The sequence below is a fragment of the Lathyrus oleraceus genome, chromosome 4 (genome assembly GCF_024323335.1).
Source record: "Lathyrus oleraceus cultivar Zhongwan6 chromosome 4, CAAS_Psat_ZW6_1.0, whole genome shotgun sequence".
In the NCBI taxonomy this organism is placed as follows: domain Eukaryota; kingdom Viridiplantae; phylum Streptophyta; class Magnoliopsida; order Fabales; family Fabaceae; genus Lathyrus; species Lathyrus oleraceus.
The window spans coordinates 458,905,856-458,926,640 of NC_066582.1; positions in this window are offsets into that span (position 1 = coordinate 458,905,856).

The following is a 20,785-nucleotide window of genomic DNA, read 5'->3' on the forward strand; positions in this document are numbered from 1 at the left end:
CTTACATCAAGACCTTTCCAACCATTACTCACATGATCATATTTGGATTTGGAAAATGGTATTTTCGAAGAGTTGAACATTTAGGCATAATTATGGAATTCACATGAAATCTTGATACACAAGCAATTGCCATTCAAATTACACGTCCAGTTCAACTTGGCTGGTGTTCAGCATTCATTTGCATCACTTTTTGGGCTTTGCACGCGCCTGTACAGGCCCATGCATGAAGGGTTCAAATTCCATGCACATGAGAATTCACCTTGCTTGTCTTGCCATTTGCTATAAATAAGTGTGCTCAGCTCCACTATTCTGGACCCTGATTCAACCTGTTATGCTGCACGAATCTCTCCCTAGCCATCACTAAAGGAATTTCCACTTTTCTCTAAAAAATTCAGATCTGAATTTCAACTACCTTAGTTGATTTTCAGACCTATAATTCCTCAGCCTTGCTTCCTCTTCATCACTAGATCTCATTGCAAACTTTGGTTGTGAAGAATCGTGCTCTCAAGACCTGCATTTCAAAGGTGGATAACATAATTTTTTCTCTTCGAAACTCTTTAATCTTTGCTTATTTCCTGAGTTCCTTGGTCTGGCTGAAGTCCTCTCAATAGAGGCATTTGATTTGTGCTTTTAATTTTGAAAAAACATGAAGTTCATGATGAACACCATCATACTTCCAGCTCTGATTTCTCCATTTATATGGATCTAGAGTGGAAGTGCATGGTATAGAAGTGATGTACATGACTTCCTCTTTCGATTGATGTATAGATCGCTCCATTTGGTTGAGTTTGCCATGTCTGCAATTCTCACCGGAACTGGAGGTCTCACCGGAGAAGACGGTGGCTCCGGTGGCCGCCCCAACTCCAGATCAATCCCTGGCCGTGTGATCTCTTTTCCAGATCTAATCTGGACCTTCCATTGTTATGACTTTTTATATTGCCTCGTGTGTCTCAGTTGACTAAGGCATATGGTACACGCGCACTGAGAGCCCTTGGATCTGCCAAGTCATTTAATGAAATGAATCCAACGCTCGTGCTTTTTTCCTATTTTCTGATATAATCCATTTTATTTTCTTAATTCCATTTTGTTTCAAAAATTCATAACTTCTTTATTATAATCCAAAAATTATGGGACCAATTGCATTAGTCTCCAAATAATTTCTAGTTTCTATTTCTGATTTTTAAAATTTTTTATTTTGTCATTTGATATTTTTTGTGAATTTTCTCTTTTCTGGTTCTTTTTAATTCATTTTAAATAGTTTTTGATATTCAAAAAATACAAATATATTTTCTTAACCTATTTGAATGATGATGGATCTATGAAAAATATTCTCATCAATTTTTAAATTGATTTGAGATTTATTTGAGATTTTAGTTCAATTAGGTTATTTTTATTCATTTTTAATTGATAAAAAATTGTTTTTGACTTTTAAAAATGCTGAAATTTTTTGTCAAACTTGGTTTGACCTTGTTGAACTTAGGATAAATTACTTGGACCTTTCAAGGTTGATTTGAAGTGATTTTGAAGTTTGACCTTTCCATTATTTTTAATTCAAGTTTATTTTAATATTAAAAATGCCAAAAAATATTTTGTTCATTTCTTGACTTCCAATCTTCATCTCACTTCTGTTTTTGATTGTTTGACTTTGACTTTCAATGTCATTGGTCAACATATGATGATTGGTACATTCTATTTCATTTAATGCATTTGTATTTTTGCCTTCTTTTATTTCTCTTATTCATCATCTTCTTCTTCTTCTTTTTTCGTTTTGATCAATGAGTTGAAGGTTGATAAGTTAGCATTGATTAAGGAGACTTAATCTTCCTTGATCCAATTCTAATTCATCTTGATCAATTGATCAAGTGAATGACTTTGCATTAAGGATAGGTTGTTTCCTAAATCATGCAAAAGACTTAAACCAATACAAGATCAATTTTCTTCTTCTTTTTGGCATGGCAAGTTGTTGGGACTTGATTCACTAATCAAGACTCCTAACTTGTGTTTGTTGCCTACATTATTATTGACCGGCCTCAGATAGTTGTGACTTCTACATAAGTCCAATTACGATTGCTTAGCATAGCACTAAATAAGCCGTATGGCACACTAACTACTAACACTAACTATTGACAATTAACATTTACTTTTTGCTCTTTACTTTTATGAAATTTACTATTTTTGCACATATTATCCATTTGCTTTTCTCTTTTCTCACTTGAACACATGTTTATGTTAATGCCATTTGCCTTTTGCTCACTTGAGCATATAATTGTGTATATACTATTGTGCTTGTGTTTTTGTTTTGATTGTTGTGGACCAAAATGCAAATAAATGGACTTAGTCTCTAGGACCTTCCCTATGCAAAGAATGGAGAAATGGACTTAGATCCTAGGACTTTCCTTCTGCAAATTTGGAGTAAAAGGATCTTAATGATGAAGATGGATTAGAAGGACCAAATCTCTAAAATCACTCTTGTCTATTCTTGATTTACCTCATGGAGCTTTTTGATGTGTTTGCTTTTGTGCTAGGGAATTCTATGAGAGCTCAAATTGAAGGACCATTTCCATGTTCATCCAAAGTGAAAGACACCAGATACATTGGGGATCTCCTAAGAGACTTGTTTGATTGCTTATGCTTTGTGATTGCTTATTCCAAAGGATGGGAGCTACTTGGATCATCAATATGATCTCAAGAGAGGGACTCCATTGTGGTTTTGTTTCCTCCCCCCCTTTCCTTTTTGTTTTACTTAGGACTTAGTCCTTCTTCTTCTTCTCTCCACTCTAACCCAAGCCAAAACTCTTTGTGCAAACATTCAACCATTGTTTTCAAACATTAGAAACCTAAGCCTTATGCTTTTGATTTTCAAACCTTCTTTTCATAACACTTATTTTGAATTGAATCTTTAAGTCAACTTTGACCATTTTTATATATACTTCTAATTGGTAAATATAATCCATTCAAATGTATTTTTATGGTTCCAATGGCCACTTTCTTAATCATATTTTCCATAACCTTTAGCTATTAGGTTTGAGTTATCTTTGTGGTAGATGTAATACTCACCTATATCCTTAGTGATGGACAATGAGTCTTCCATGTTTATTATAGGGTTAACCCCTCAGTAGCATGTTAATGCTATCCTCACATGGTGGATTTGTGGTTTGGTTGAGTTTTCTCCCTTTGATAACAAAAGACCTTAAGGCTCTTGGACCAATCAATTCACCAACTCATTTTGAGATTTTTACCCCGAACTACGAGGTTTTGATCCTAATCTTTTTTAAGATGGTACGTAGGTAGTGGGTTTATCCATCCAAACACAAAATGTAAATAAACTTGTACATTCTCCTTTCATCTCTTCAATCATGTTTGCACAAACAAAATTTTCACAAAACAACAACCTTGCAACAAGTGTGAAAAGGGCTCCCTAGGAGTACCTAGGATGTTTTGGGTGCCTAACACCTTCCCGTTACATAACCAACCCCCTTACCCAGATCTCTATTTTCTTTTACTAGTTTTTTTGTTAAAACTATTAGGTTTTTGTTCGCTTTCTAACCATTCCTTTGGATAAATAGAAGTGCGGTGGCGACTCGACTTGTATGATTTACCTTGGATTTAGTCAATATATCTAATGGTAACGAATACCCCGCTACACACTTGTATTACTGTTCTTTATCTTTTATCCTGTTTATATTATTCAGATATTAGTGTCCTGACATTACCTTCGACATCTCATATTTGATACCAGAATTTCAATTGGGATCAGAGCAGGCATCCTGCTCTGGTTCTGGGTGAGATCTAGGGACGTTACTTTCTGGTACTTTAGATAGAGACGGAGGATTTGTTCACAGACCACCAATTCTGGATGGATGTAACTTTGACTACTGGAAACCTCGAATGGTAGCCTTCCTGGAATATTTGGATAATAAGGCTTGGAAGGTTGTTCTAACAAGCTGGGAACATCCAGTTATTACTAAGGAAGGAGAAGTTACAACTGATAAGAAGGCTGAGGAACAATGGAACAAGTGTAAGACCCTAATTTTGACCCTAAGATCCCTCATGGCATCATATCATTGCTCAGTGCATTGCCTCAAGGATCATAGCATGTTTGGCTCCTTAACCCTAGGGTTGGGACTTGTGTGTGTGTTTTGAGACCACCAAGCATGCTTGTATTATATATTATTACTTTTCTTATTTTGATTACTAACCAAAAGCACAAAAAAATGTCACTAACTCTTTTTTTTTTAAGCTTAAGTGATCATGTGCTCCCATGCTCCTTTGAGGCTCCTAAGCTCAATGAAATGGCTAGATGAAGATGAGAACAAGCATGAAAATGGTCCACAAAGTTCCTAATCATCATATATGTCTCCCAAGTATCTCAATTTTCCAATTTGATCAATATAACCCAAAGGGCTTGAGGACTGTTTCCCAAGGAAACCCTAATTCAACTGTGGTTTGACTGTGCCTTGCTCATGAAGCAACCACAACCTATGATCAAATTTAATCAATGGGAGTTCTTTCATTCATTATTTTATGCATATATGAGCCTATTTGAGGATTCTCAATCATTCATTCGTCAAGATTGGAAGTTTGGCCTTGAAAAGTTGACCAGTCAAGTCATCTGACTAAACTGAAGATCATTGAGATATAACTTATGATGTGTTTGTTAAATGAAGATGAACACAAGAGAAAATATGTTCTTAAGAACGATATGAACAACTCTCAGGTTCATAAAAAATCCATTTGAAACTTTTAAGGTCATCATTCATTTCAAAACATTATAGGTCATTTTGATTGAAACCCTAATTTTGGGTCAACTTCCTAAGGACCTAACTTCCTAATTTTTTGTGATTTTGAGGTGAGATTAAATGCATTTGAAATCTTAAAATTTCTAATTCAAATGTTATGTTGGACAAAATTCCATAATCCTAAAATAAATACATGTGATAATACAAAACATTATAGGTCAGTTTGGACCTAAGTCATTGAATTTGAAAAATGTCCAACTTCAAGTGCCTATAACTTTTATCATGAAAAATCCATATGATGCAAAATTTAAGTCTAAATTGATAATCTTGAAAATATCTACAACTTTTATGTTGGAGGTTTTTCCATTTGAAGCTTGCATCATTGAAACAGAAGGGCTTGAAGAGGCTTGCTTTTGGTAAAAAATTTCAAAGGTGACTTAAACATGTTTTGTACCCAAACTTTCACAACTAGTTTTCATTAAGTTCCAAACTCCAAATTATTTTTTGCCCAACATGACTTTTGTTCCTTATTTCAAAGGCTTTCCAACCATTACTAACATTAATTTTTTTGGACTTTCCATATGGGAGTTTCGAAGAGCTTTCTATTTAGGTTCATTTTTGCATTTCACATTAAAACTGGATGTGCAAGCTTGTGCAATCCATTGTGCATGTCCAATTCATTTCCAGGTGGTATCAACAAGGATTTGCACCCATCATTGGGCCTTACATGCGCCTGTACAGGCCCATGCAAGGAGAATTCATATTCAATGCACACGAGGGAACCATGCCTTGCAATCCATTTTAGCTATAAATAAGTGTGCATTATCATTCAATTGGGAACCAATTGGAGATCTGAATTGCTGCTGAATTGAAATCCCAACCCTCACTAAAGGAATTTTCAGTTTTCTCTTTCTCTTTCAAGCTTGAAATTCAACATCATTAGTTGATTTTCAAAGCTCAATTCCTTAACCTATCATCTCCATCACACTTCTAGAGCAAAAGCAGATCAAGATCTTGAAGGATTCGTGTTGTTTGAAGCTTCATTTCAGAGGTAGAACCTCAAAACTTTTTGATCTAGATCTTGCTATACAATGTGAATTTCTTTGGTTTCTGTGGTTTTCTGAAGTCCTCATGCATGAGGCAGGCTAGTGGTGGTCTTAATTTTGTAAATCGTGCCATTTCAGTTCACACACCATGATTTTCAAGCTCACATTTCTCTCTAAATAGGAATGGTGAGGATGATACATGGTTACAATGGTGATGTACATCACCTAGGCTTCATTTTGATGTCCTTACGTTTCATTTGATGTGTTATACTCTTTGATGTTCAATGAGCTATACTTTTTGATGTGTTTGTCAAATGGAGATGACCCCAAAAGAAAAAATGTTCCTAAGAACCATATGCACAATTTTCATGTTCATAAAAAAATCCATTTGAAGCTTGGAAGGTCATCATTCGTTTCAACACATTATAGGTCATTTTGACTGAAACCCTAATTTTGGATCAACTTGCCAAGGACATAACTTCCTTATTTTTATGATTTTTAGGTGATACCAAAGGAATTGGAAAGCTTGAGATGTATACTTAAAATGTTATGTTGGACAAAATTTAATAATCCTAAAGGAAATACATGTGATATTGCAAAACATTATAGGTCATCTTTGACCTAATTCATTGAATTTGAAAAAGTACCCAACTTCAAATTCTCATTACTTTGTCATAGAATATCCAAATGATGCAAACTTGTAGTCTAAATTGACTACCTTGAAAATAATATAACTTGGATGTTGGAGATTTTTTCATTTGAAGCTTGTATCATGAGGACAGAGGGGTTTGATTAAACTTGCTTTTGGTTAACTTTTTCAAAGTGATTTGAATATGTTTTATACTTGAACTTTCCAAGCCAGTTTTGATCAATTTGCACATGCCAAATGATTTTTTGCCCAACATGAATTTTGTTTCTTATTTCAAGAACTTTCCAACCATTACTCACTATAGTCCTTGGGGTCTACCATTTTTAAGTTTCAAATTTCTTTTCATTTATGTGCATTCTTGATATTTTATGTTGAAACTTGAAATGCAAGTCCTTTCCACCCAATGTACACAACCACATGCCTTCTATGTGAACTCAGCAAGCTTCTTCAACCATCCATAGGCCTCTCACACGTCCACAAAGGCCCATGCATTCAAATTTCAATTTCCATGCACATGAGCAAAGTGTGAACTCAGCTGCATTCACCTATAAATAAGGGCCTCATGAGCTTCATTTCACAACCTTTTTGGAGATCCCATATGCTGTTGCACTAAAACCACACCCTTACCAAAGGAATCATTCACCATTTTTTTCAGATTTTCGAGCTTGAAATTCAGTAACATTAGTTGAGCCTCAAAGCTAGATTCCTTTGCTAATCATCTTCCATACATTCAAAGATCAAAGAGGAGCAAAAAGTTTGAAGAATTCGTGGCCAAAAACTTACGAATTCAAAGATATAAACTCAAACTGTTTGGACCTAAAACTCCTAATTCAATGTAGTTTTCTTGTGTTTTGGTGGTTCTCTGAAGTCCTTATACTTGAGGCAAGCTTTTAGTGCATTCAATTTTCATTTCATGAATAATCCGTGTGGACACCATGATTTTCTCCTTCATCTTTCTCTCAATATAGGAAGCATGAAAGAAATCCAATGGTACAATGATGATCTACATCACACGAGCTTCATTTCTATGCCTTTGTTTTTCCTTTTTGATAAGTTTCATTTTTCTGCAAATCTGGCCGGAGTTTGTATGGTTGATCGGAGAAGACGGTGGTTTCCACAACCACCACCATGTGTTCTGATCCCTGGCCCTTGGATTCCTCTCTCACGATCTAATCTCACGCGTTCGTTTTAATTACATGTTTTAATTCGTTGTGTTGCACGTTTGACTTGAGCCTACCGTGCATCATCAGATCTAGACCATACACCACTGCCACGTCAATTAATGAACTGGATCCGATGGCTCTGTTTTTTTCGCTTATTTCATTTTTTCTTTTATTTTCTTTTAATTCATTCCACTTTCAATATTTCATTAATAAATCATATGAAGTCAGAAAAATATGAGACTAACTTTGAATTTTTTCTTAAAAAATCTAGTTTCATATTATGATTTTTTTATTATTATTGTGACTTCATTTGATATTTTTTATGAATTAGTTGGTTTTTATTGATTTTAATTCATTTTAAAATACTTTCTGACTTTTAAAAAATACAAAAATATTTTCATAGCATCTATGGGTCATGATAAGTCAATGAAAAATAGTCTCAACAATTTCTTGTTTGTTTTGAGATTATTTGAGATTTTAATTCATATTATGCTATTTTTAGTTGTTTTTAATTGATTTTAATTTCCTTCTGACCTTCAAAATTTGTGAGAAAATTAGTCACGTTTGGTTTGACTATATTGAACGTATGAGAATTTAATTGGACTTTTTGAAGTTGCTTTGAATTGAATTTGAGGTTCAACTTTGTTTGTTTACTTTTTATTTGTATTTTCTTTTAATTCAAAAAAAATACCAAAAAAATATTATTGACTTCTTGACTTGTTATCTTCATTCTTCTTCTGTTTGGTGTTGATCAAGGTTGAATTAATCCAACTTTGATCAAATTCATTGGATCTTGTGGTTTGAGAGTCGTTAAGGATCATCACCTAGAAAGATGAATGAATTTGATCAAGGATGAGTTATCCCTTGATCAACTGGGATTGGTTATTGACTTCTTACCCCCTCCCTTTCATCTTCATCCCTTTCTTCCCCTCAATGGCCAATGAGTTAAAGTCTTGAGGTTGGTCTTGACAAATAGGAGTTTAATCTTCTTTGATCCAAACCAAACTCAACTTGATCCATGATAAAGTGAGTTATTTTGTGTCAAATATAGGTTACTTCTTGGTCAAGCAAATAACCAAAAGTCAATACAAGGCCCTTCCCCTTTTGTTTGGCATGGCAAGTTTATAGAGCTTGGTTTACTAGTCATTACCTCTAACTTGTGTTCTTTGCCTATATTCTTATTGACCGACCTCAGATAGGTGTGGCTACTATATTAGTCCACTTACGATTGCTTAACATAGCGCTACATTGTCTCATGACAAGCTAACATAACTCTATTAACTACTAACTTTAATTTGAGCTTTTAAATTCTTCTCATTTACTTTTAATGTCATTTATTTCTTGCTCATTATTCATCTTGATTTACATTTTGCTCACTTGAGCACATGTCTTATGTTTATGTCATTTTTCTTTTGCTCATTTGAGCCAATTATTGTATATAAATATATTGCTATTTTGTAATGTTCGTGTTTGTTTTGATGTGAACCGAAATGCAAAAGGAGAAAGGACTTAGAATTAGGATTTACCCATGCTTAAAGGAGTTCAAGAGCAACTAGGCCTCATGCCTTTAGAATGCAAAATGTGTTGAAGAGCAACTAGGCCTCATGCCTTTAGAATGCTAAAATTCAAAGTTGACCTCAAAGGACTTCTCCTTAAACTTATTCTTTGTCCATTCCCTTTATTATGTTGTGAGCTTTTTGATGTGTGATTTTGTGTGATAGGAACCTCAACTTAAGATTATGAAAAGAGGACCATTGTCATGAGTAGCCAAGTTAAGACCCAAGCCAAATAGAGATCCTATGAGCTTGAATTCAATTTATTGATTGCTTGTTTGTGTGCTAAATCCAAAGGAAATGAGCATCTTAAGTCATCTATATGACTCCAAGAAAAGGAACTCTAAGGGTTATCTTTCCCCCTCTTATCTTTGTATTCTTTAGGAATAGCCCTTCTCTCTTCTCCCCACTCTAACCAAGCCAAAAATCATTTTCAAAACTTTGACTTTGTTTCAAATTAGAAACCTAGGCCTTAAGCCTTTGAATTTTCAAAACCATTTTCATAAATACTCATTGTGAATAAACTTTAATCCAACTTTGACCTCATTTTGAAAATAAATCTAACTTGTAAATATAACCCATTTCAAGTTGTTTTTGTGGTTCCAATGGCCATTGGTTAAAACCTTTTCAAAAACATTAGTCATAGGTTTGAGTTATCATAGTGGTTGATGTAAATCTCACCTCATCCTTAGTGTTGGATTATAAGCCTTCCATGCTTATTATAGGGTTAACCCCTCACTAGCATGTTGAAGCCTTCCTCACATGGTGGATTGTTGGTTTAGGTTGAGTTTTCTCCCTTCGATAACAAAAGACCTTAAGGCTTTTGATTATAATCAATTCACCAATCTTTGAGACTTTTACCACGAACTACGAGGTTTTGATCCTCCTTTGTGATGGTACGTAGGCAAAGGGTTCATCCATTCAAACAACAAAATTTGTAAATATAATCTATTCTCTTATCATCCCTCCAATATTTTGTTCAAATCTTTTCACAAATACCAACCTACAACACATATTTGAAAAAAGAGGTTCCCTTAGAGTACTAAAGATGTTTTGGGTGCGTAAAACCTTCCCTTTTCATAACCAACCCCATTACCTAGATCTCTGACATTTTATTAGTTTTTGATTTGAAAAAACTTCTTACTTAGCTTTTGTTCGCTCTTTAGCCTTTCCTTTGGACAAATAAAAGTGCGGTGGCAACTCAAATTGTATGTTGACTTTTGGTTTAGTCAATAAACCTAAAGGTAACGAAAACCCTACTACAGTAGTAAATTGCATACTCTTTCTTTCCAGATTCAACTTGCTGACCAAGAACACAACCCATACACTTCATCAAGCAGAGTCAAATGCATTGTTGATTCCTTAGGATTGGCATTAATTTTAGAAAACAAATAATGTAATCATCTCTGTTGTTTTAATATGTTGGGTTGAAGAAATTCAACATCTGGACCAACATGTCATGTACGATGTCACGACATCAGGTCTGTGACATCGCACATGTGTAGGAAACTGAATTAATTAATTCAGTATATGTCATGGGATCAGCAAGGATATCTGGTGAATATCCTAACTCCCTTGTGGAGGTCTTGAAGACTAAATCAGAATATATATAGGCTCTAAATATGGAGATATATACGGAGAGAATTTAGGAACTTGAAGACCTTATTTGTAGCAGAATTTTTCTGCTGAAGTTGCAACAGCAAGAACAAGTCTGCTGCAATTTTCTGAAGGCCCAAATCCAGTTGGGTGATTAGGTTATAAATAGCTGATTGTAATCTAGTATTTGTAAGCCTCTTAGAATGAATTTTTAGGGTGTGTGTAAGGTAAACCTCCCAATCTGTGGGAAGGTTACCATGTGTTTCTCAGTGGTAAACCCGAGAGTGTTTGTTACTCAAAGCCTGTAGGCAAGAGTAATTATGTTCTTGAATGAAGCTGTGAAGCAAGTTCAAGGTGTTTGCACATTACATTGTATTTGTAGTGATAGGAATGGAAACTGGAGGTTTCTATCTAGGAGTTCCTAGGTATAGATTGCATTGGGTAGGGATTAAGTGATGAGTTGTAAACGGGGGAGTTTAACTCTGAATTGATACTACTAATAGTGGATCTTCTTCCTGGCTTGGTAGCCCCCAGATGTAGGTCATGTTGGACTGAACTGGGTTAACAATTTCCTGTGTTTGTTTTCCTTCTGTATGATATAATCATGTCTGCCATAACTTAGCATGTATTCTAGTCTGTTCATCAAGATAATAGCAGACCTGATACATAGCCCTCTGTTGGAATGTCAATCAGAATGTTTTGACATTCATCAACAACAACACATACTGTTTAATAAGCTGATGATTTCAGTTCAGTATGTAGTGAAGTCTGGAGTTCAAAAGCACAACAGACCTGGCCAAAAGATCAGTGTGAAACTGTCAAACTGGATGTCTTGACAGTTCTTCCAGTAAGCTGATACTGAAGTAGAGACTGGTTGGTCTTTTACAGTACAGCAAATTTAGCACAGTCTGTTTTCAGAAACCAAGCAGACTTAGCATATGGTTCTGGACTTGGATGTCAAACGGAATGTTGTGACATTCACTCCTGACTGCATATGCTAAATTGTTGGATGGTTAGTTTTTCTGTTTCAGGATTTTTCTCAGGCTATTCTTCAGGAATCCACCAGCTGATCTAAAATCTAGGAAACTAACAACTAAGCTTCGATTAATGAACCTGGCAAATAATCTATTTGTTAGCTCCTTAATAAGTGGAGATTAGTTTAACTTGTTACAACCTTAAATTTAGGAAACACAAGTACATGACCAACAAACTGGAACAATGTAACAGATAATGTCCAAAACATGATTGAGACATCTTGCAGATATCTGTGTAGGAACACAACAGAAGTGAATGATAAGGTGCACATAACTAGGTGTCCCTCCATTCTAGGATGACATAGAAGGAGAGGTCGTGACACTGTGAAAAGGTGCACAGTAGTACAGAGTGTAATAACTGTCTTGCTGTAATAGGTACAATGTTAGATCAGATGTCATAACTTGTAGTAGAACATCTGAATCCTGACTACACCAGAATTTCAATTGGTATCAGAGCAGGCATCCTATTCTGTCTCTGGATGAGATCCATGGGTGATACTTTCTGGTAGCTGGCAAGGAGTTATGTTAGTACTGATGCTGGAACCTGTGTAAGGTTCTGTAATTCCCTGAATGGTCCCTTGAAGTAGGTGGATGGACTGTTCATGACAGGAATGGAGTGTACCTGTCTCTGGAGGTTGGCTATTGGCCTGTGTGTGGGACAGCTGTGCCAGTACTAAATCACATTCAAACCTGGTATGGTCTTGGAGGCCAATCTGGTGAAGTGTGTGTTCATAGGTTGAGTTGTACTATGATTTCCGCTACATAATACATGGCAAAACTCAAACTCTGATGTAGTTTCCCTTCATGTGGATGAAAGGCTGCTGTGTTCAAGATCTCATCAGAATCTACTGAAGATGTCAAAGATACTTGAGTCTCCTCAAGTCCACTCATCATGACGTTCTCACTTCAGGATGGTAAGAGTCACTTAATCCCAGATTCTCTTACTCTCTTGAGTAGTGTATATGAAGACCTTGAAGACCTTCAAGGAAGGGTTGTTCCAAGGAGGTGGAACCAATGTTCTATGTGATGTTAGAACATGTTGTTCAACAAGTATGCAGCTACTGGTTGAAGAGCAGATGTTTATAGGATTCAAACAAAGGGATAATTCTGTTTGGAACCTACTCCTGACCTGGAAGAGGAGACATCTGTGTGTGCTAAGTTGACAAGAGCAGGGTCAACTGGGTGTGTGCTCAAGAAGGTCATCCCTAGAAGTTGAGCTGGTTGAGATGTGACATTGTGCAATCTCCTGCTGTTAGGCATCTTCCTGCAGTTTGATCAGGATTGGATAGTTGTTCCCTGAAGTACTATGGTGTGTTGGAAGACAAGTCTCCTGGATGTTAGCAGTCAATAATGGGGTAACCTGATTGTGATATCATTTAAGGGGGTTGGAACCATGAATCTTGTTATTCAAACACCACGTTCAGAAGTGGCAGTTCTTACTAGGAGTGAGAATATGAAGATTCAGATGGTGGTTGAGGTAATATGCTCTGGCAATGCATATCTACTATTGACTGGTGTTGTGTGTCTCACTAGTACTCATGGTCAGCTGAAGTCTGATTGGTGTGATTGGAGGAGTTAGTTGCCACTGGTAAGGGATGGTGGATGTCATGTTGAGACATTTGTGTACAATGCATGGATATTGGTGTGGAGTTTCCATGATTGTTAATTTGAGGGGGAGTTTTGGTTAACCTCCTCACGTTTGGTCAGCCTAGGGTCTGGTTGGCTGTAGACCTGTGTCACATGGGTTCTGGTTGTTGTGTGACACATTTGCAAGGAAGGATTCATCTCTCTCATTCCTAAGGGTGAATCTAATCTGAAAAGAGTCTCAAGACTGTTGAGGTGCTTGCAAGCAGAAGATGTTGACACAAGAAGAGTACCTTCAACGTATTCTTATGGTGGAAGTATCTGAAAGGAAAATTGGGAAAGGATTTAAGATCAATTTCTACTTGTGCCAAGTACAAGTGTGTAATTGATTATCCTTGGAGCTCAAGATAACGGATGTTCTTAAAGATGTTGGAACATCACTTCTTCAAGACCCTGTGCAGAATCACAGGAAGGATAGTACATTGGCGTAGGATCTATCTCTTTGGTGGCAGCAAAAGCATATGATCTCTGAAAAGGTTTCCTGGAAAGAAACTTGATTCAGCCTTGGTATGTACAAGAAGAAGAAGACATCATAGTCTTGATGGTGGTTACTTGGATCAGTTTATTTCTGATCTAGGTAAGGAAGTGCATTAGCTTATGCACACTGTGGAGTCAAGAACAAGTGGCAGCAATCTTGACATCATGGAAACAGCCTTGCCTTAGGATGTGAAATCCTTGGTAGAGCTGAAGGGTTAGTGTCTAACTGGTCCTTCTGAAGACTCATACATCAGAATGTTTGATGTCTTTGGAGAAGAAGCAGGGATTCATCAAGGTGTGAGCTTGGATGACTTAATTGCAAACCAGCAGGATGGAGGTTGTTTACTCAAACTTGGTTCCACAATCAAGTCTATGAGAACATTGAACTCTTGTTCTGTGAAGGGAGGAAGTTCTTTCAAGTGGCAGAAGAAGGAGCTGAATTCAACAGCTAGATGTCAAAACACAATGTTGTGACATTTGGTTCAACATCAGACCCTTAGTTGGTGATGTGGCACATCAACTTGAGATAGAAAGGTCTACAGGGTTGTAGATTGGATACTTCAAAATCTTGAAGTTCTAGTCTCACTTGAGAGGTCAGAATATCTTAGGGAGAAGTCTGATAAACTTGGGGAGGTCAAAAAGCAGCATTTGACCTTTTCATATGAGAATTCATGAAGGAGGTAATCATCCAGTGGCAGTTGGTCTATCTCAGAAGTGAGTTCGAAGAATCAAGATAATCAACATAAGGCAGCTGATTATTCTTGAGGAAAGTCTGAGACAAATTACTTTTGAGCAGAAAAGTATTAAGTTGAAGACAAAAGGAGGTGTTTTCTATTCATCCCTTGGAACTTGTGGTAGGAGTTCTGAGCCATCTATGGAAGATTATCTCATGTAATGGGATGAAAAGGTATATGTCCCAATTTATGTCTGGATTCTTCTTGATCAAGCTGGTGACTCAGTGATATCTGAAGACTATCAGATGGTGTTCCCTGTTATGTGTGAAGGATGTCCTAACGAATGTTAGAGCATTTTGTGAAGTGGCTTTCTGTTCTGGTTAGAAGAGAGATTGACACAGGGTGTGGATGTGTTCAACCAAGAGGGTTGAACAGAGGGTGCGCTCTTGAAGACATGAAGATGAGTCTTATGTTTTCCATTCATCAAGTGGGTTGAGTTCTTTTTGAATCAGGAAGAAGGTGAAGGTCCAACCATGTTGGATATGTGTGACCTCTAAGAGAGTAGGTTGTCCATAACAGGGGGAGTTGTGCCTTTGTGCTGCAAGCAATCACCAAGCTTGTGGTCTATGTGCTCTCAGATGACTAGATAGTTATCAGGATGCTGTGATGTATCTCAAGGCTGAGTGAGCAGAAGAATGTCTGACCGGATGTCATGACATTACCCTGGACATTGCTGTCAATTCCTTCTGAATCTTAAAGTCATTAGGAATTATGAGGGTGATGTGGCTAAGTCTGATAAACCAGAATAAGCTGTGTGGTACAGGGGGAGTAACCATCAACAGAGTGTGAAAAGTTGGTTGTAGCAGTGCTAGGTGTCAAGTCTCTACTGGAGGTATGACAGAGGTCTTGTTGAATACTGGCTGAATGCAGGAATGTTAAGACATCGAGTGCAACGTGTCTGACTGCATATATGGAATGGTCTCCATGCACTGGAACGGCTGTTTTGGAAAAGAAACAGTCAAGAGCTATAAAAGGTATTCAAAGATAGTCTGAGATTTTGTTGGTGAGTCTCTGACTGTTTCTCAGCAAAAATAAATGCATCTTGACCAAGCATTTATTTCTACCGGAAATTCCTAGGCACGGGCTGGACTATTTAAAGGATGCAATAGCCCTCTTCCTCTCACAAGAAAAACACTCCATTCTCAGAATCATGGGGTATGTTAAGGTTTGGGCAAGCTGCGCCTGGATCTGGTTTTGTGAAGGGTTCCTTTACAAATGTTTAGCTAAAAAGGGGGAGAGAAATACAGTCCTAGGGCTGAGAATGTACCAGAAGCAAGCCAACTGTGGATGTGGCAGCAAACAGACGTTGGCATCAGGCACAAAATCCACCAACTGGGGTTTCCACTTGTGTCTTGTGATCTGAGTTAAGAAGACAGTTGTGCCTTGTGATCTGAGTTACATTGTCTGTGTACTCAGCATTACATATTCTTCTGGAAGCTCTCCGGTTGAGGGGAAGGGTTCTGGTACAACTGAGTATTGTCCCTCTTCTTCCCCATGTACACCAACTTTGGTGTTTGTGGTGGTGGAGCCAATGACGGAGATGAAGAGCATTCCCAAATTGGGATGTTTTGTCCAGTGTATTGTTTATTTGTTTTAGCTAAAATTTGCCAAAGGGGGAGATTGTTGATTCCTTAGGAGTGGCATTAATTTTAGAAAACAAATAATGTAATCATCTCTGTTGTTTTAATATGTTGGGTTGAAGAAATTCAACATCTGGACCAACATGTCATGTACGATGTCACGACATCAGGTCTGTGACATCGCACATGTGTAGGAAACTGAATTAATTAATTCAGTATATGTCATGGGATCAGCAAGGATATCTGGTGAATATCCTAACTCCCTTGTGGAGGTCTTGAAGACTAAATCAGAATATATATAGGCTCTAAATATGGAGATATATACGGAGAGAATTTAGGAACTTGAAGACCTTGTTTGTAGCAGAATTTTTCTGCTGAAGTTGCAACAGCAAGAACAAGTCTGCTGCAATTTTCTGAAGGCCCAAATCCAGTTGGGTGATTAGGTTATAAATAGCTGATTGTAATCTAGTATTTGTAAGCCTCTTAGAATGAATTTTTAGGGGTGTGTGTAAGGTAAACCTCCCAATCTGTGGGAAGGTTACCATGTGTTTCTCAGTGGTAAACCCGAGAGTGTTTGTTACTCAAAGCCTGTAGGCAAGAGTAATTATGTTCTTGAATGAAGCTGTGAAGCAAGTTCAAGGTGTTTGCACATTACATTGTATTTGTAGTGATAGGAATGGAAACTGGAGGTTTCTATCTAGGAGTTCCTAGGTATAGATTGCATTGGGTAGGGATTAAGTGATGAGTTGTAAACGGGGGAGTTTAACTCTGAATTGATACTACTAATAGTGGATCTTCTTCCTGGCTTGGTAGCCCCCAGATGTAGGTCATGTTGGACTGAACTGGGTTAACAATTTCCTGTGTTTGTTTTCCTTCTGTATGATATAATCATGTCTGCCATAACTTAGCATGTATTCCAGTCTGTTCATCAAGATAATAGCAGACCTGATACATAGCCCTCTGTTGGAATGTCAATCAGAATGTTTTGACATTCATCAACAACAGCACATACTGTTTAATAAGCTGATGATTTCAGTTCAGTATGTAGTGAAGTCTGGAGTTCAAAAGCACAACAGACCTGGCCAAAAGATCAGTGTGAAACTGTCAAACTGGATGTCTTGACAGTTCTTCCAGTAAGCTGATACTGAAGTAGAGACTGGTTGGTCTTTTACAGTACAACAAATTTAGCACAGTCTGTTTTCAGAAACCAAGCAGACTTAGCATATGGTTCTGGACTTGGATGTCAAACGGAATGTTGTGACATTCACTCCTGACTGCATATGCTAAATTGTTGGATGGTTAGTTTTTCTGTTTCAGGATTTTTCTCAGGCTATTCTTCAGGAATCCACCAGCTGATCTAAAATCTAGGAAACTAACAACTAAGCTTCGATTAATGAACCTGGCAAATAATCTATTTGTTAGCTCCTTAATAAGTGGAGATTAGTTTAACTTGTTACAACCTTAAATTTAGGAAACACAAGTACATGACCAACAAACTGGAACAATGTAACAGATAATGTCCAAAACAGGATTGAGACATCTTGCAGATATCTGTGTAGGAAAACAACAGAAGTGAATGATAAGGTGCACATAACTAGGTGTCCCTCCATTCTAGGATGACATAGAAGGAGAGGTCGTGACACTGTGAAAAGGTGCACAGTAGTACAGAGTGTAATAACTGTCTTGCTGTAATAGGTACAATGTTAGATCAGATGTCATAACTTGTAGTAGAACATCTGAATCCTGACTACACCAGAATTTCATGCATGATCAATGTTCTTCCTTCAATAGGCAGACACAGAACCAAATGCTCAAACAGATATTCCTTGATACTGTCAAAAGATTTCTGGTAATGTTTGGTCCAATCACAAGATTGATCTTTTTGAATAAGCTTGAATGTAGGCGCACACGTGGCAGTCATATGCGATATAAATCTTGAGATATAGTTCAAGCGGCCGATAAAACCTCTAACTTGTTTCTCAGTTTTGAGCGCATGCATTTCTTGTATTGCTTTGACCTTGGCAGGATCAACTTCAATACCCTTCTCACTAACAATAAATCCCAACAACTTAGAAGAAGGAACACCAAAAGTACACTTATTGGGATTCAAGCGGAGTTGGATGTGGCCGGAAGATGGCCGGAGAAGACGGTGGCGCTGGCCACCGTCTAGTCTCCAGATCAGATCAGGACTTTTTATTTGGCTACGTGTGATTCATATGACTAAAGCGTTTGGTAGGCGCGCGATGTGATCCACATGATGTGCCAGTTCAATTAATGAGCTCAGATCCAACGCTGCACGCTTTTTCTCATTTTCTATTTTCTGATTTTAATTTCTTTAATTTCTTTTAATTCCATTTTATTTTAAAAATTCATATCTCTCTCATTATTGGTCCAAAAATTATGGGACAAATTTCATTCTTATCCTTTTAATTTCTAATTTCTAAAAATGATTTTTAATATTTTTTATTTTATCATTTACTATTTTTTAGTCATTTTCTCTTTTCTGGTTATTTTTAATTCATTTAAAATAATTTTTGATATTCAAAAAATACAAAAATATTTTTCCAACCTTTTTGAATGATGATAGATCTATGAAAAATATTCTCATCAATTTATTAATTGATTTGAGATTTATTTGAGATTTTAGTTCAATTAGGTTATTTTTATGCAATTTTAATTGATTTAAAATAGCTTATGACTTTTAAAAATACTTAAATTTTTTGTCAAACTTTGTTTGACCTTGTTGAACTTGGGATAATTCATTTGGACTTTTCAAAGTTGATTTGAAGTGAGTTTGAAGTTTGACCTTTCTTTATTATTTTAATTCAAGTTTTATTGTAAATACTAAAAATGCCAAAAATATTTTATTTGCTTCTTGACTTCTAATTCTCATTTTGCTTATGTTTTCATTTGTTTGACCTTGATCTTCTCTATCTTTGGTCAGCACTTGTTGATTAGTACATACCATTTCCGTTAATGCACCTTAATTCTTCATATTCTTCTTCTCCTTTTTCTTTTTCTTTTTTGATCAATGAGTTAAAGGTTGATGGTTAGCATTGATACATGGAGGTTTAATCTTCCTTAATTCAAATCTAATTCATCTTGATCATGAATCAAGTGAATGGCTTTGCATTAAGGATAGATTGCTTCCTAAATCATGCAAAGAACCTAAATCAATACAAGATCATTTCTCATTTTCTTTTTTGGCATGGCAAGTTGTTGGAGTTTGATTCACTAATCAAGACCTCTAACTTGTGTTGTTGCCTACATTATTATTGACCGGCCTCAGATAGTTGTGACTTCTACATAAACACTTGTTGATTAGTACATACCATTTCCATTAATGCACTTTAATTCTTCATATTCTTCTTCTCCTTCTTCTTTTTCTTTTTTGATCAATGAGTTAAAGGTTGATGGTTAGCATTGATACATGGAGGTTTAATCTTCCTTGATTCAAATCTAATTCATCTTGATCATGAATCAAGTGAATGGCTTTGCATTAAGGATAGATTGCTTCCTAAATCATGCAAAGAACCTAAATCAATACAAGATCATTTCTCATTTTCTTTTTTGGCATGGCAAGTTGTTGAAGTTTGATTCACTAATCAAGACCTCTAACTTGTGTAATTGCCTACATTATTATTGACCGGCCTCAGATAGTTGTGACTTCTACATAAGTCCAATTACGATTGCTTAACATAACGCTAAATTTGCCTTATGACACACTAACTATTAACACTAACTATTAACCATTAACATTTACTTCTTGCACTTTACATTTATGCAATTTACTATTCTTGTACATATTATTCATTTGCTTTTTCCTTTGCTCATTTGAGCACATGTTTATGTTAATGCAATTTGCCTTTTGCTCACTTGAGCACATAATTGTATATATATTATTGTGCTTGTGTTTTGTTGTGATTGTTGTGGACCAAATGCAAAGAAATGGACAAAAGGACTTAGTTTCTAGGAAATTCCCTATGCAAAATTGGAGTAAAAGGACCTTTATGTGGAAGATGGATTAGAAATACCAAACCTCTAAACTCACTCTTGTCCATTCTTGATTAGCTTCATTAAACTCTTTGATGTGTGTGTGCTTTTGTGCTAGGGGATCCTATGTGAGCTCAAATTGAAGAACCATTGCCATGTTCATCCAAAGTGAAAGATACAAGAGACATTGGGGATCTTCTAAGAGCTTGTTTGATTATGTTGATTGCTTGAGCTTACACTTATTTTACTTGCATATTCCAAAGGATGGGAGCTACTTGGATCATCAATATGATCTCAAGAGAGGAACTCCATTTGTGGTCTTGTTTCTTATCCCTCATCTCTTGTATGATTAGGACTTTAGCCATTCTTCTTCTTTCCTCCACTCTAACCCAAGCCAAAACTTTTATGCAAACATTTAACACTTGTTTCAAACATTAGAAACCTAAGCCTTATGCTTTTGATTTTCAAACTTTCTTTTCATAACACTTATTTTGAATTGAATCTTTAAATCAACTTTGACCATATTTTGTAAATACTTTTCGTTGGTAAATACCACTCATTCAAATACCTTTTTTTG